At 36.3% G+C, this 14,386-nt stretch overlaps 1 protein-coding gene across 4 annotated transcripts in view; it reads right to left on the minus strand.

The window, feature by feature from the left end:
- Positions 1–14,386, minus strand: part of NR3C2 (nuclear receptor subfamily 3 group C member 2) — a 358,928-nt gene that overhangs the window by 252,699 nt on the left and 91,843 nt on the right. The window lies entirely within an intron of this gene.

Raw genomic sequence — 14,386 nt, forward strand, 5'->3', positions numbered from 1 at the left:
AAGGTTTCCTAAACTTTACATACCTAAGTTTTTCCCTATCTGTAGCATTGGGATTAAATAAAACGGGTCTCACTAATGTACTATGTGGATTAATGCTATATGTACAGGTCATAGAGAGTTAGCACAATATATGACTCTTCTATTATTGTTATTATTTAGGAACAGGATTTGTTCTCAAAAGGAAAGCTTCCCTTCATTACAAGGAACAGAAAAACTATAATGTAACTCACAAAACTCATTTTCCCTTCAGAAATTCCCATTATTTCTACAGTGTTAATAACTATCTTAGAAGAAAATCACTAAAGTTATCAACTTTTTCCCTTTTATTGGACCATGTAGTTACAGACAGATAATCAATGGTAAAATATTTAAAGAGCAAAATATTAATGGGATTTTAAAAAATGTTATTTCCAAAAAAGGAAAATTACATAATGGTTTTATTTTTAAATAGTAGAGATAATGAAATCTTACTATGCACTTCATTTTGCCAGTGGTGTAAAAGTTTTCTAATGATTTACCTAGGATTGGATTATTCATGTAAAAATCAGGTCAAAAATCAAATGATTATAGGGGTTATGCAGCTAAAATACAGGAAGAAAGTTGTCAGGATGGAACAGGGTAAGCCCATTGCTGAATGGCAACAAACCCTTGGTCTCGGCACAAAGGAGCAACAGGGAATGGGGTGAATGCAGTGAACTGGAGACATGAGCCCCACGAGGGTATCTTCTCTGGACAAGCAGGAATTCAAATCCAATAATGCTGAAAGGAATAGTCTGATCCTTCCATCCTCCCAATAACAGAAATAACTTGGTTCTAAAAGTTAGGAATTAATTTAATTAACAATAAAAGCATAGGGGCCAAACAAAACACATCTCAGGGCCAAATCTAGCACTGGTGCCAGTTTGTAAACTACAAAATAAGTGTTTCCAAACACCTAAAACATTTTCAATAACATCCCTTTTGCAGTATTTGAAGAAAAAAAATTTTAATTTTAAAAAAGTCCTTTCACTTGTGACTGAAAAGAAAAAGCCATGAGAAAATATTCAGTTCCAATTCATATTATTTTAGTATCTGTAAGAATTAAGAACGGAAGTTGATTTAGAGAATGCAGGATTCCACCAAGTTTTACAGCCTTTGGAGGTAGATGGGTAAGACAATCTCTGTCCTAAAAGAAAAGTTAAACCTGGCAGACGATCAGCATGGAAGGGAGACACAGAGCTATTCCAAGCACCATGGACTTTAGCTTCCCAGAGTAAGAAGACGAAAGGACCACTGTTTTAAGTTCTTAAGTAGGGCTCAGTATGCTCTGTCAGAATTCAATGAATGGCTTGACTTAAATCTTTAGATGTTATACAACCACAACCTCCAGCAGGGTGAGTAGGCAACTCTAAAATGATGGAGATGACATAATTCCTTTAGTAGCTAAACATTAACCCTAGAAAAATTTAGAATTAAGTACAGAAATGTCTAAAAGAATTAAAACAATCTTATTGATGCTTTTGGTCAAGTTCTATGTTCATATTTGGTAATTATAAAACATTAGTAATGTTTAAGAGAATTTGGCATATTAGAGATGAGCTGCATAATTACAACTTAAAATGCATAATGAACTAATTGATATAGACTTGTGATTTAAACTCAGACACAACGTCTATAAAAGCTTTGAAATATGAAAGAGAGAAAAAAAAAGTCCTTTCACTATAAGTCCTAGCCAGAGCAATTAGACAAGAAAAATAAATAAATGGCATCCAATTTGGAAGGAAGAAGTCAAATTATTCTTGTTCAAAAACAACATGGTATTTTTAAGAACCTAAAAATTAGATCAAAACATTGTTAGAACCAGTAAATGAATTCAGTAAAGTTGCAGAATACAAAGTCAACATACAAAAAAAATCAGTAGCACTTATATAAGCCAACAGCGAACAATTTAAAAAAGAAATTAAGAAACCAATCTCATTTACAGTGGCTCAAAAAAAATTAAATTCCTAGGAATCAATTTAACCAAAGAAGTAAAAGATCTCTATAAGAAAAACTACAAAACACTGACGAAAGAAATTGAAGAGGACATAAAAAGGGAAGATAGCCGATGCTCATGGATGGAAATAACTGGTATCGTTAAAATGTCTCTATCAAAATACCAATGACATTCTTCACAGAATTGAAAAAAGGCAATCCTAAAATCTGTATGGAACCACAAAAGACTCCGAATAGTCAAAGTAATTCTGAGCAAAAAGAACAGAAGGGGAGTCATCACACTACCTGACTTCAAAATATACTACAAAGCCATAGTAACCCCAACAGCATAGTACTGGTATAAAAACAGACACATGGACCAATGAAAAAGAATAGAGCTAACTCACTTTTAGACAAAGGTGCCTGGAACATACATTGGGGAAAAGACAGTCTCCTTAATAAACAGTGCTAGAAAAACTGAGTAAGTACTGCAGATGAATAAAGCCAGACCCCTGTCTCTTACCATATGCAAAAAATCAACTTAAATTGAACTAACGACTTAAATCTAAGACCTGAAACTATAAAACAACTAGAAGAAACTATTAGGGAAATGCTTCTGGACACTGGTCTAGACAAAGATTTGTTGGGTAAAACCTCAAATGAACAAGCAACAAAAGTAAAAATACACAAATGGGATCCTATCAAGCTAAAAAGCTTCTGCACTGCAAAAGAAACAACAAAGAGATAATCCACATACTGGGTTTTTTGCAAAGTATCCATGAAACAAGGAATTAATAATCAGAATATATAAGGAACTCAAACAAGTAAATTAAAAAAACCAAATAATCCAATTTTAAATGGACAATACATTTGAATAGACATTCCTCAGAAGACATGGCCAACCAAAAGGTGTATGAAAAAATACTCAACATCATGTATGTGCATCAGAGAAATGCACATAAAACCACAGTGAAATATCATCTCATCCCAGTTAAAATGGCTTTTATCAAAAAGACAAAAAAAAATAACAGCTGCTGGTAAAGGATGAAGAGAAAGTGGAACACCTGTACACTGTTGGTAGGAATAGAAATTAATACAGTCACTACGGAAAACATATGGAGACTCCTCAAAAAACTAAAGATAGAAATATCATATAATCCAGCAATGTAAAGGAAATCAGTCTATCAAAGAGATATCTGCACTCCCATATTTACTGCAGCACTATTCACAATAGCCCAAACTATTCAATAGCTGTGATATGTAATCAATCTAAGTGTCCAACAGATGAATGGATTTTAAAAAAGTGATACTAACAGTGGAATATTATTCGCTTATGAAAAGAATGAAATCCTGTGATTTACAGCAATATGGATGGAACTGGAGGGCATTATATTAAGTGAAATAAGCCAGGAACAGAAAGATAAATATCATGTGTTCTCACTCATATGTGGGAACTTAAATAAAAGTCGATCTCATGGAGATAGTTGATTGGTGGTTATCTAGGCTGAGAAGGATAGGGAGAGGGAACGACGAAGATAGGTTTGTTAATGAGTATAAATGTACAGTTAGATAAAAGGAATAAGATCTAGTGTTTGAAAGCACAGTAGGGCAACTATAATAAATATAATTTGTTGTATAGCTCAAAATTGCTGGAGGAGAATTAGAATGTTCCCAATATAAAAAGAGGTGAATGTTTGGGGTAATAAACGTCCCAATTGCCCTGGTTTGATCATTACACATTGTATGCATATATCAAAATACCACATGTACCCCCAACATATGTACAGCTCTTATGCATCAATAAAAAATAAATAAAAACAAACAAACATAAGCAGCAATGGCTACCCAGAAATAAACACCTAGCATTATATACATACAAACACCACCATTTTAATATATTCACTTATTTTTAAAGAACAAGTACTTGAAAACTAGGAAATAACTCATGCACTTATAATTTAGGTATACCCAAACCCTGCCTGTTTGCAACTTAGTCAAAAACAACTGACAAGCAAAACAGCTCCTGAGCAGAAAATATTATGGTCACAACTTCACACACTGGATTTACATAGTCACTTCTGTTGCCCTCTTCTGACTTGTCTTACTCTGGTTTTACATGTTTAGCAACCAGCCGGGGGGATGAGGCGGGGGTTGCTGAAGACAGTCCCACTGGTAACAACAGAGTTAATGATACAAAAGAAGATGGCTACAAGGAGTCAAACGTCAGAGCCTGAGACCTTTGATGAAGGGTCACATCGCCAGAGCTCAGTGGACAGCGAGGTACTTTGGTAAAAGGCCTTGGTGGCTTTTCTTCTACACAGCACAATAGTTCAAACTAGTACCATAAATAACACACACACACACACACACACACACACACACACAGAATCACGGCCCTGTGTTCTCAGGACAAAGGTGCGTGACGGTCAGCATTACATTTCAGACAGATCTCTGTTTAATTCAACAAACATTTATAGGAAATCTGTAATGCACAAGGCCCTGAGCCATTATAAACACCTGATAAGAATTGGTTCAAGAGCTGTTGTTTTTGTAGAGTGCTCCATACATGTATTGTGATAGGTATCAAGTGGCACAAAGTAAAACAATTCTGAGAATACACCTGTATTTCATATCTGATGAAGCCCTGGTTTGCTGATCCATAATAAGCCCCTTAAGAGCTAAGCTGAGCTTTCACTATAATCCTTTCCCACATATCTGAACCTGCTGTGGGGATTTTTTTAAACTGCTATTAGCAGTGACTAAAACTTCTAATCCCCTGCTATGCCTTTATTATTAACACATACAATTATTGTGCAGTAGCATTAAAGAACTGTGAAAATTTTTTATCTTATTTCTAAATCTCACCATTTTTATAAGAGTAACAGTAAGCTTTTCACAGAAATACTACTTCAGTCGTTTTGTCTGTATTTTTACTGGAAATTGCTTTAGCTATAAGGTTAATTGACATCTCTTACAGGGTATGAGAAACTTCAAAGTGCCTGGAATGACTCCATTACTAATGCAACTACTTCAGATATAAAGTAATCTTTCTTTAGTTTATTAAAGACAAGGACAGATTTTTAGCTCAATCCTGGAAAGAAAAATATAACCCATTTTGGAGATTAATATGGTAGCTGGATACAGAATGAAATTTATCTGACTCCACAATAATTATTAAATCAAATATGATGGCATTTTTTCCCTAATCAAACTCAGGAAAGATTACTAAGCAGCCCAAACTCTGAAAACTACAAAGCAAAGATAGATACTCATTATGCCAACTCTATAGGACTCAGGCAAAAACTGATGGCCTCACGATCGGGTGTAACTTAGCTGTCTTCCATTCTGCTGGTCCTTGTTATTTTATCTCAAGTTCACTTTCTGTGCCATTGAAAGAACTGCTAAGTAAGAGGGTTTAACCCTTTATTTTAGCCCAAACACAGGCTCATTACATCTCACGGATTCAAGTCCCAAGGCAGCAGCGGGATATCTGCCTTTTTTTTTTTTTTTTTTTTTTTTTTTTTTTTTTTTAACGTACTTAAACTTCAAGGGGAGAGAGGTTAGAATACTGGTTAACCTTTTCCCCCAGGATGACCACTCTGACTGGCATGCTTTTGGTCCCTGGGATTCATTAATATTATTAGGTTCATTCTTTTAAATCAATGTTTGAAGTGGGGTTGGAGGTTATGAAGCCTGGATTTCTCATTGTGATTTGCAGACAATTCCAACCCATGTTTGCTGAAACTAGAACTAAAACTTCCTTTAAATGGCAAACTAAATTCCCCCTAAGAATCATTTTAAAGGTATATGAGAAAGTTTAAAAGGTCAGATTAGGTAGCAAAAGCCACTCAGTGACAAACTCACATGCACAAACACACACTCAAAAAAAATTGCAAAGGAAAAAGAAGGTGTAATAAGTACTATTCTCCTTTTGAGGTCTGGACATTCAGAATCCTGGGGTTAAATTACAACTGCTCCATAGAAAGACAGGTTGCAGAGTGGCCTGTGGTTCAACTGAAAAAAATTCTGAGGCCAGTTGCATTACTGTTTGTTGACCCTCGAGGATAATAAGCAGGACTAATGTTGGTGACAATTCCTGACATAGCTTTAAATTAATTGCTAAATGGCAACTACCGCATAAGCTATATCTAGAGAAAGGGGGATAGACATATGTTTTATTCCAAATGTAAAGAATGGTTCTAAAGTCCTTATTCGTCTTTTTAGGACTGACTTAACTACAACAAGGAAGAGAAACTTCTACCCACTTTCTCTCTAAAGTAACATAAATGGCCATTTGCAGGTTTATATTTTCAGAAATATTAATAGCTAGAGTTTTTTAAACTTCCCGAAAATACTCAAATGTATTCCTTATATTCAGGTCAACTAAAACACGATTAGAAGCATATCTAACATAGTGAAATACTGGAATTATAAATAACGACAAAGATAATAAATCTCAACAACATAGAGACAGGATGGCTGAAAAAAGCATGAGCGTCAAAGCTAAACATCAGGAATGGAGTTCAAACTCCACTGGGAGCTACGTAAACTTGGCAAGTTACTCAACCTCTGTAATTTATACAATGGAGATACCACTATCGTCCTCAAAGTTGAATGAGATAACATACCTAAATCACCCAGTGCATTGTTTGGCACCTGGTCAGCACTCAATGAATGTTAGCTGCTATTAGCAGGAGCTGGAATACAGCCCACAGCCAGCCAGGACTTGATTCCACATCTGTTTACCTCCACTGCTTCTCTATTATTAGTGTGAGGTCAACATTACTACTATTGCTCAACATGCTTAACATTATCAAGAGGTTTTAGACATTCTAAAAATCAGACAATTACGTATGAATTATCTTGAGAAAAAACGGGAATGACACACATTATCAAGAGTTGCATCTCTGCTGGATTTGAATCTAATAGTGTAAAGAAGAGTGATTAATCCATTAAACTATCCTGTTCCTTTAAACATTATTCCAAGGCCATATAGGATTAGCAATTCTGCTTGTTTACTTTCCACTGACTAGCAGGGAATTAAAGACAAATTCAAGTTGGTTTTCAGATGCACAAAATGAAAGGTTGAGAAAACTTGGTGTTTTCAAAGCATGCATCCATGAAGGATTTCTTTTTAACTGTTCTTTCCAAAACTTTTAAACATTCAACAAAATCTCAATTTGCTTTGCTTTGTTCTTTGCTTCCAAATACTGTAAATGGCTGGATTCCAGATAGAGTAGTTATCCTTAAATGCCTTCCAAAAAGGCCTGCCAGATTCTGTGGTTCAGAAGTAATTTAAAAGTAGAAATGTGTAACAAATGAGACCTAATGGAAAACACTGGATATTTTAGTTTTTTTTAAATTTCAGAGAGAGACAATACATATACACACGTGCACATGAACACATATAAACACAGACCCATGTAAATAAGACAGAAAATGAAAAATGAGGTGGCAATGTTGTATTTCTCTATTGTAGACAATAATTGGCAAGAGTAAAAAAAAGATACATTGTTTTTCAATGGAAAATAAAATTCATGATGCATCTATTAACCAAATTCAACAATGACAAGTTAAAACAGAATACTTAGAATAATACAAACTCTATCTTATGGATTTATTTTTGAGGGGGGTAATCCTTTAAAGTTTACAAACCATTTTCTTACATAAGACATAATTTCTATGTATAATGAAACAGCTTTTTAATAATGACTTGTTCGAAAGAAGAAATGTTCTTCTAGTTAGTAAATTTTCTGTCACTAGGTATTCAAGCAGAGGCTGGGATGTTCCAAAGGTTATTCGTGTGCTGGGGTAAAGGTTAATTAAACCTGAGGACTTTAATACTGTGTTCTTTCTGGGTGTCTTCATTCATTCATCTTTCTAAATATTCATGAAATACTGACTACAGGCCAGGTACCTTACTACACACTACACATATGGCAGAGCAAAAGTTGGACCCAGTCCCTCCCTTCTCAGAGGTTATAAGTCCAGTAAAGAAGACAAATACAAGGCTTTACAAATGATGAGAGCTATGGAGGATGTGAGGAGACCGACCTAGGCCAAGGGCAGTGAAAGACTTCTCTACTAAAACCATCTGAGGGACAAAATGAATGTAGCTACATAAGAGGAGAGGGCAGAATGCTCCAGGCAGACAATAGTGAGAGTGAGAAGTGAAGGAAAGCAAAGATGGCTGAAATGGAGAGAGGGGAGGGTGAAGCCCAGAAAGGCAGGCAGGGAAGTGACTCTTGATGGATACAATAAGGCATGTTTGGACTTTATACTAAGGCAATGGAAACTATGAAAATATCTTGGGGGGACTATTAGAACAATGCAGGAATTGTGAGCAACACTGTGTTATGGCAAGAATGAAGGCAGAAAGAGCAGTTAGGAGGCTATCAACATAGCCCAGATAGAAAATGGTGGTGACATGGCCCATGGAACTGGCAATGATGGGGAACAGTGAACAGATCCTTTGTAGATGAAGGCATCTTTCACAGAATGCAAACATTGGAGGCTGAGCAGGCTGGGGGAAGGAAGAGAAGAGGATATGCTTAGCTGTAGACAGGCCGAGTCTGAAGTGCTTCCTAGGAAACTGGATCATGGGTTTAGAGCCCAGTGAAAGTTATGGACTAAAGACAAATACTTGGTCTTTGTGAGCCTCAGACATAGAGGTTCCACTGTGGTAGCCACTAGCCACATGTTGTCTATGGAGCACCTGGGATACAGTTAGGGCAAAGTGAAATGTACTATAAATAAGATACATGCTACAATTCCAAGACAGTATGAAAAGGGAATGTAAGATCTCCATTTTTATATTGATATGTTGAAATAATATTTTGATATATCAGGCTAAACAAATTATAAAAATTAATTTCTTCGGTTTTTCACTTTTGTAGTGTAGCTACTAGAAAACTTACAATTACATGTCAAGTTTGCATTATGACTCACATTATATTTCTATGGGGCAGCACCGATATAGATAGTAACTGAAGTTTGGAAGGGTAAAAAGAAGCACTAATGAGAGTTTGTCTCTGATAGAACTGTGGGGTTCAACACATGGAGTGGTATGACGAAGAAGAGCTGAAAACATGGAATAAGCCAATAAAGCCAGACAATGTGGTACAGTGGAAGGCAAGAAGGCTCTGAACAACCAGGAAGTAGACCTAAGGGTCAAATTCCGCTGTGAAGCCACGTAAGAAAAGCACTGCAAAGCATATTTAAGCTAGAACACAGGTAGAAGAACAAATGGCTTCTGAAACAGGAATAAGTGAAAAATAACTATATTACTGTAATTTAATTTTCCTGCATTTTATGTATATTTTTGTACAAATTTCCAACTTTTTATTGCATCACCTTCCAACTGGCATGTTACTTTAAATCAGAGTTTTTCACCTTTCTTAACCCACCCATGCTTCTCGCCAACCACCCCGAAATGTTCCTCCAGTATTATTTGAAATCCCAAATAGATACCATGTCTGAAAACAAATTAAAGAACAGAAAAAGGGAATACTCTATCTTCAAACGACATCTCCTTTCACCCCTTCTATTGGGTCATGTTCGCTTATCACTATAGAATCTTGGATTAGATAATCCCTACAATTCTTCAAATTCTAAAATTGTGTATGTCTAGTATTAATTTCCCCATAATTCTTCATTCCATACCCAATAAAATCAGTGTTCTCTTAAGATACGCTGGCCTCAGTAAATGCACCAGTGGGAATAAACATTTGCACACTGTTTCCCTACTAACTTTCCCAAAGTGTTTATTCAACAAATGTTTATTGAGCACCTACGCATGCCCCGATGGGGCTACAGCAGTGAACCAACCAAATTTCTTGCACTATTTGAGCTTACAACCTCATGACACAAAAATAAATACCATTGCTTCATAGTAATAATAACAATAACCAGCCAACCACCACTGTAGCAGCGGTGGTTTATATGGCTTACAATTTCCAATCATTACATCCTTAAGCACTTCACACCAATTACTTCATTTGAAGCTCACAACAAACTCATGAGTTATAATAGGCCACCCCTGTTTGCCTATTTTACAGATGAAAAAATCAAGGCAAAGAAAGAGAATACAGCTTCTAAAGACCTTGATCAGGATTATGAATTATCCCAGCACCATGCACTTCTCCTTTACATTACTTCCCACCCCAGGTGTTTCTGAAGAGAAGAGGAATGGACACTCCTGATTGGTGTCTCTCTCTCCTTCCCTCTGGAGAATTTGAGAGAATGGAGCATGCAACGCTCATCTCAGAGCAGCCAGGTCTCAAGTCACACTCTGTTTTGGTAAGTCTAAAATCACTTGGTTGGGGATTTAAGTTACATTCCCCCACCAGTCCTATCAGCCATTAACATGATGTTACAATATGCTCTGTCCTCCCAGAGCAGCACTTACCATGGTGGTAATTTACACTCTGTGATTTATGTCCAATTCACCTAATATTCTGTACGTTCTGTGAAGGCAAGGATTGTATCTGTTTTTTATATCTCCAGCACTTAGAAACTATCTAGAGCATAGGACGTGCTCAGAAAATATTAGTTGAATAAATGAAAGTCAGCTTTCCAAATTCACAGAATTTATTCATGTACCTGCCCAAACTCTTATCTTTACCATCCAAAAAGAAATCTTATTCTTCTCTGCCTTTTTGTATAGCATGAGATAAATTAATTACACCTTCCCAGGGTCATCATTATGAACTCTAATTTTTGTACTTGGTTGTAAACAAAGAGGTGTCATTGGGGAGCTAATGAGGTTTATAGGCTCTTTTGCCTGGATAACAGATAGCTCTCTAATTGCTGTGCTAAGTGCTTATGTCCACTTGTAAGGGTTTTAATATTCTATTCTACCACTTTCAGTATGTATGGTCTCAGCTCTTCATTTGCTGCTTCTAATATACAATAATCCAAGAAACCTGTTACTTGTTTATTGGCCTTATCAAAAGGGCCTTACTGCAGACATTTTCTTCTACCTATTTTAACTACTTGAATGACTCTCCTCCCTTCTTCCGACTTTTCAACCATATTCAAGTGTTAAGGTTAACTTAAGTGTTACTCTATTTTTGCTGCAAATTAGCATTACCAAGCACAAGGAAAACAGCTCTAGAAAGAAGAGTAAAATAACTCAAGAAATAAAATGAAATGATCATTAGACAGTTTCTCATTATTTGCTGAATTACTCAATTAATTTACCCATTTGTTTCATAGCAGTGGCAACAACATCACAGGCCTGAAACAGATCCTTCCTAACCATTAACGCAGAACCTCACACAGATAAAACAATGGTTTCACATACTCTGTCACCTCTTGTTGAAAATTCCAGTACAAACGATGCAAAATGAGCCTTCACATTTCTGGTATTAAAAGCATCCTGTATCACAAGAGTCCCTTTTTGTCAATGATCTTTTTATTTGGCTGTCTCTACATTTTTTTTCTAGTTTCATTATGTCTCTTGTACTATAACCTGAGTCTGAGATGAAGCACTTCTCCAGGGACAACTCATAATTTTGCCTGTGGGAAATGCTGTCAAGGTCAGCTAGAAAACAAACCTAAAAGAAAAGAAATTGTACTCAGAGAAGGAAGGACATACCTTCTGCAGGGTAGCCCCATAAGGGTTCCTACAAAATAGATCACAAATACCTACAAAGACACTTCCTGGACTGACAGCTGAGCAAACTTTCTTAAATGAGAATTCTCTCCTTTCTGCAAAGGTTCTGGTGGTGGCTTGGGGAAAAAAATTCACAATAACTACTTTCCTCAGTGTTTATAACACATTTGATGTTTTGTTGTTGATGTTAATGTATGACAAACAGTATCACAGTTAATTTCATGACTTCCATTTCCCATTAGACAATTTTTTCATTACTTGATAAATTTCTTTGAGTCTCCAGAAAAGTGTAAAAGAAAGGTTTATGGTCTATATTGTTGGTATCAAATAACACTACAGTTTACTGCTCCCAAGGTAATGTTATAAGGCTGCAGGAAAACATTTGGGGGAAAAAGAAAAGAAAGATAAACATAAAATTCAGTAAATATGCAAACAAGTGTCCTGTTACACAAGCAGCAGAGTAAACCAAATACAATACAGTTTTCTTTTCTGAAAGTACCTTATTATAAATAAAAACAAATGGTGCTTAGAAAGTGAGCTAGTATTGTCCCAGGTGCTTTATGCTCAGTGCCTCATTTATCCTAATTCTACAGGCCAGGGAATTCTGGCATATCTCCATTTTATAGACGAGAATATCGAGGTTGAGAAAGATTAATTGCCCAAGCCAATGTACCTAATTACAAAGTATGGAAGGAGGTCTGTTTTCTCCCAAGTTAGTGCCCTTGCAGGCTGGCCCTTTTGAAGTCATCTGTGTACTGACCTTCTGTTGCTGAATATGGGAATTTCCAAGACATTTCAGGTGGTGAGACTGAAACTAATGGGAATGCTATTCATAACATGTAAGACTTTTGATTAATAAGTATTTGGATAGAAAAGACAAACTAGATATCCTTTAATTTTTCAAGCAACTGATGCTAATACATTAATAGAAAAAAATCTCAACATTTTAGAAATATCTCTAAAAGACGTTTTAAATCAGTTAACTAAATTTCCAAATTACACCCTGGTTCAGGTCATGATATTTTTTCAGACTACTAGAATAGTCTCCTAACCCATCTCCTCAAATCCATTTTTACAAAGTCACCATAGTAAATCTAAAACATAAATTTAAATGTGCTCCTCCTCTGCTTTTGGAAGCCTTCAGTTGTTCCCATCACGTTCAGACCACACTCTAATCTTGTTGGCAAGGGATACAGAGAGAGCCCTTAGTGGCTGGCACCTGTCACAGGTGTCTTAAATGGCTGTGAGCTCAAGGGCAAGAAACAAGTTTTACTGTTCAATAAATGTTTATTGAGATGAAATAAATTAATAGCCCTCAATCTTGCATAAAATATCCTTCTATTATTCTTTTTCCCATCTTGAGAGAAAGAAACTATATTGTATATAACCCTGAATGCTAAAATATGCTTTAGGTGTTCAATAAAATATAATGTTGTTCAATAAAATACATGTTCATTTGAACATATAGGTGTTCAATAAAATATAATGGATTACAAAAAACCCTTAACCAGCCTCATGTGTCTGTGTTTCAATTTTTAACACTTAAAAAGTGTTGCATATGCAATCTAATCTTTTGTTCTAACATTGATTTCATATTCTAAGCTAATTTGTCTTTTCTTTTCTTTTTTTTTTGAGATGGAGTCTTGCTCTCTGACCCAGGCTAGAGAGCAGTGGTGCAATCTCAGCTCACTGCAACCTCCATCTCCCGGGTTCAAGTGATTCTCCTGCCTCAGCCTCCCGAGTAGCTGGGATTACAGGTGCAAGCTGCCATGCCCTAATTTTTTGTATTTTAGTAGAGACGGGGTTTCACCATGTTGCCCAGCTGGGTCCTGAACTTCTGAGCTCAGGCAATCCACCTGCCTAGGCCTCCCAAAGTGCTGGGATTACAGGTGTGAGCCACCACATACAGCCTAATTTGTCTTTTCTAATATGTAACATTTGCTTCTTTCTTCTTTCTGATCAGGACCATCTATTACTTCACCTTTCAGCAGATGCCCTACCATTGACCTTTGTCAGCAGTGGGATCCTGGAAACAGCCCTCTACAGACCCCAGGCCTCATGGCTTAGTAACAGCGTTGGCAGAGATGTGAGCCACTTGAGACCAGGGCGAGGGCAGCATCTTGTTCAATTTGCATCTCCAGCATCTTCCCAGGACAGTTGGCAAGTGATCAGCAAATGCTTTTTGAGTAAATGAGTGAATAAAAGAGCAAATAAATTGACTAACAGTGATAAACTCAGAGTCTAGGTTTCATCAGTCATAAAAGGGTGATAAATGCCTACCTATAAGGTGACCGTAGATATTGTAGGTGGTATTACTGCCTCAAGAGGGACATTCTTAAAATGCAGTCCCTCCATTCTGTTCTTAAGTTGGCTGGTTATGTGGAAACACCATGTGTTTCCTCAGTATCCTAAACTCAGGATATTGAAAAAGTAGATGAATGTGTGGTTGAAAAATGAAGGAATTCTGGAATATTATTCTTAAATAACCAATGGAAATATAGGTTTTTAATTTTCTAACTTGCTGTAGGGAGAAGGGCTGATAGAGAAATCAGATCTGTTCCCTTGCAGACTTCCTTAAACAATGAGGATGTATTTTGCGACATAAGTCCTGGGAGAACAGTGTACTACCCACTTTCCAGCAATGAAACATCTGTAAACATTTTTCTGGATTCCTCTGTTTTTGAAAGTCATCTTGAGAAAGGGTGATTTGTAGAGTAAAGCTTATGGGATATTACCTTATGCTTTATTTTTGAGGTCACTCAATATTTGCCTTCTCTTTTGTGTTAACTAAAATAATAAATCTTAACTCTACATACA

The sequence above is a fragment of the Pongo pygmaeus genome, chromosome 3 (assembly GCF_028885625.2).
Source record: "Pongo pygmaeus isolate AG05252 chromosome 3, NHGRI_mPonPyg2-v2.0_pri, whole genome shotgun sequence".
Taxonomy (NCBI): domain Eukaryota; kingdom Metazoa; phylum Chordata; class Mammalia; order Primates; family Hominidae; genus Pongo; species Pongo pygmaeus.